General features: G+C 40.2%; 1 protein-coding gene across 2 annotated transcripts in view; it reads left to right on the top strand.

Annotated features, from left to right (window-relative positions):
• Positions 1–3,965, top strand: part of BACE2 (beta-secretase 2) — an 81,588-nt gene that overhangs the window by 38,878 nt on the left and 38,745 nt on the right. The window lies entirely within an intron of this gene.

Below are 3,965 nucleotides of genomic sequence, written 5' to 3'. Positions count from 1 at the left end.
CCCCTGCATCGGCAGGCGGACTCTCAACCACTGCGCCACCAGGGAAGCCCTGTTGAAAGCTTTTTATGCATCTATTGAGATTATTGTATGGTTTTTGTCCTTCAGTTTGTTAATATGGTGTATCACATTGATTGATTTGCATATATTGAAGAATCCTTGCATTCCTGGGATAAACCCCACTTGATCATGGTGTATGATCTGTTTAATGTGCTGTTGGATTCTGTTTGCTAGCATTTTGTTGAGGATTTTTGCGTATACGTTCATCAGAGATATTGGCCTGTACTTTTCGTTTTTTGTGACATGTCTGGTTTTGGTTATCAGGGTGATGGTGGCCTCATAGAGTGAGTTTGGGAGTGTTCCTCCCTCTGCTATATTTTGGAAGCATTTGAGAAGGACAGGTGTTAGCTCTTCTCTAAATGTTTGGTAGAATTCGCCTGTGAAGCCATCTGGTCCTGGGCTTTTGTTTGTTGGAAGATTTTTAATCACAGTCTCAATTTCAGTGCTTGTGATTGGTCTGTTTATATTTTGTATTTCTTCCTGGTTCAGTCTCGGAAGGTTGTGCGTTTCTAAGCATTTGTCCTTTTCTTCCAGGCTGTCCATTTTATTGGCATAGAGTTGCTTGTAGTAACCTCTCATGATCCTTTGTATTTCTGCAGTGTCAGTTGTTACGTCTCCTTTTTCATGTCTAATTCTATTGATCTGAGTCTTCTCCCTTTTTTTCTTGATGAGTCTGGCTAATGGCTTATCGATTTTGTTTATCTTCTCAAAGAACCAGCTTTTAGTTTTAATGATATTTGCTATCGTTTCCTTCATTTCTTTTTCATTTATTTCTGATCTGATCTTTATGATTTCTTTCCTTCTGCTAACTTTGGGGTTTTTTGTTCTTCTTTCTCTAATTGCTTTAGGTGTAAGGTTTGGTTGTTTATGTGAGGTTTTTCTTGTTTCTTAAGGTAGGATTGTATTGCTGTAAACTTCCCTCTTAGATCAGCTTTTGCTGCATCCCATTGGTTTTGGGCTGTCATGTTTTCATTGTCATTTGTTTCTAGGAATTTTTTGATTTCTTCAGTGATCTCTTGGTTATTTAGTAGTGTACTGTTTAGCCTCCGTGTGTTTGTGTTTTACAGTTTTTTTCCTGTAATTGATATCTAGTCTCATAGTGTTGTGGTTGGAAAAGATACTTATTACGATTTCAGTTTTCTTAAATTTACCAAGGCTTGATTTGTGACCCAAGATATGATCTATCCTGGAGAATGTTCCATGAGGACTTGAGAAGAAAGTGTATTCTGTTGTTTTTGGATGGAATATCCTATAAATCTCAATTACGTCAATTTTGTCTAATGTGTCATTTAAAACTTGTGTTTCCTTATTTGTTTTCATTTTGGATGATCTGTCCACTGGTGAAAGTGGGGTGTTAAAGTCCCCTACTATGAATGTGTTACTGTCGATTTCCCCTTTTATGGCTATTAGAATTTGCCTTATGTATTGAGGTGCTCTTATGTTGGGTGCATAAATATTTACAGTTGTTATATCTTCTTCTTGGATTTATCCCTTGATCATTATGTAGTGTCCTTCTCTGTCTCTTGTAATAGTCTTTATTTGAAAGTCTATTTTGTCTGATATGAGAATTGCTACTCCAGCTTTCTTTTGGTTTCCATTTTCGTGGAATATCTTTATCCATCCCCTCACTTCCAGTCTGTATGTGTCCATAGGTCTGAAGTGGGTCTCTTGTAGACAGCATATATATGGGTCTTGTTTTTGTATCCATTCAGCCAGTTTATGTCTTTTGGTTGGAGCATTTCATCCATTTACATTTAAGGTTGTTATCGATATGTATGTTGCTATTACCATTTTCTTAATTGTTTTGGGTTTGTTTTCGTAGGTCTTTTCCTTCTCTTGTGTTTCCTGCCTAGAGAAATGCCTTTAGCGTTTGGTGTAAAGCTACTTGGCGGTGCTGAATTCTCTTAACTTTTGCTTGTCTGTAAAGGTTTTAATTTCCCTGTCGAATCTGAATGAGATCCTTGCTGGGTAGAGTAATCTTGGTTTTTCCCTTTCATCACTTTAAATATGTCCTGTCACTCCCTTCTGGCTTGCAGAGTTTCTGCTGAAAGATCAGCTGTTAACCTTATGGGGATTCCAGTGTATGGTATTTGTTACTTTTCCCTTGCTGTTTTTAATATTTTTTCTTTGTATTTAATTTTTGATAGTTTGATTAATATGTGTCTTGGTATGTTTCTCCTTGGATTTATCCTGTATGGGACTCTCTGCTCTTCCTGGACTTGATTGACTATTTCTTTTCTCATGTTAGGGAAATTTTCAATTATAATCTCTTCAAATATTTTCTCAGAGCCTTTCTTTTTCTCTTCTTGTTCTGGGACCCCTATAATTTGAATGTTGGTGCATTGAATGTTGTCCCTGAGGTCTCTGAGACTGTCCTCAGTTCTTTTCATTCTTTTTTCTTTATTCTGCTCTGCAGTAGTTATTTCCACTATTTTACCTTCCAGGTCGCTTTTCTGTTCTTCTGCCTCATTTATTCTGCTATTGATCCCTTCTAGAGAATTTTTAATTTTATTTATTGTGTTGTTCATCATTGTTTGTTTGCTGTTTAGTTCTTCTAGGTCCTTGTTAAATGTTTCTTGTATTTTCTCCATTCTATTTCAAGATGTTGGATCATCTTTACTATCATTACTCTGAATTCTTTTTCAGGTAGACTGCCTATTTCCTCTTCATTTGTTTGGTCTGGTGGGTTTTTACCTTGCTCGTTCATCTGCTGCATATTTCTCTGTCTTCTCATTTTGCTTAACTTACTGTGTTTGGGGTCTCCTTTGCGCAGGATGCAGGTTCGTAGTTCGTGTTGTTTTTGGTGTCTGTCCCCAGTGGCTAAAGTTGGTTCAGTGGGTTGTGTAGGCTTCCTGGTGGAGGGGACTAGTGCCTGTGTTCTGGTGGATGAGGCTGGATCTTGTCTTTCTGGTGGGTAGGACCGTGTCCGGTGGTGTGTTTTGTGGTGTCTGTGAAACTATTATGATTTTAGGCAGCCTTTCTGCTAATGGGTGGGGTTGTCCTCCAGTCTTGCTAGTTGTTTGGCATGGGGTGTACAGCATTGGAGCTTGCTGGTCATTGAGTGGAGTTGGGTCTTAGCATTGAGACGGGAATCTCTGGTAGAGCTCTCGCTGATTGATATTATATGGGGCTGGGAGGTCTCTGGTGGCCCAATGTCCTGAACTCAGCTCTCCTACCTCAGAGGCTCAGGCCTGACACCCGGCTGGAGCACCAAGACCCTGTCAGCCACATGACTCAGAAGAAAAGGGAGAATAAAGAAAGAAGGAAAGAAAAAAATAATAAAATAAAATAGTTATTAAAATAAAATGTTTTAAAAATATATTAAAATTAAAAATTAAAAATTAATTTAAAAAGAAAAAGAAAGCAACCAAACCAATAAAGGAATCCACCAATGATAACAAGCACTAAAAAATAAACTAAGATAAACATAAAACCAGAAACAAATTAGATGCAGAAAGCAAACCCCAAGTCTGCAGTTGCTCCCAAAGTCCACCTCCTCAATTTTGGGCTGATTCGTTGTCTATTCAGGTATTCCACAGATGCAGGGTACATCAAGTTGATTGTGGAGATTTAATCCGCTGTTCCTGAGGCTGCTGGGAGAGGTTTCTCTTTCTCTTCTTTGTTCGCACAGCTCCCGGGGCTCAGCTTTGGATTTGGCCCCGCCTCTGCGTGTAGGTCAATGGAGGGCGTCTGTTTTTCGCTCAGACAGGACGGGGTTAAAGGAGCCGCTGACTCGGGGCCTCCGGCTCACTCAGGCCGGGAGGAGGGAGGGGTACGGAGTGCGGGGTGAGCCTGTGGCGGCAGAGGCCGGCGTGACGTTTCACCAGCCAGAGGCGCGCCGTGCGTTCTCCCAGGGAAGATGTCCCTGGCTCCCGCGACCTTGGCAGTGGCGCGTTGCACAGTCTCCC

Source organism: Lipotes vexillifer, unplaced genomic scaffold, assembly GCF_000442215.2.
Source record: "Lipotes vexillifer unplaced genomic scaffold, Lipotes_vexillifer_v1.1 scaffold478, whole genome shotgun sequence".
NCBI lineage: Eukaryota > Metazoa > Chordata > Mammalia > Artiodactyla > Lipotidae > Lipotes > Lipotes vexillifer.
Note: the sequence above shows the minus strand (reverse complement) of the source record. Positions and strands in the feature narration are given on the sequence as shown.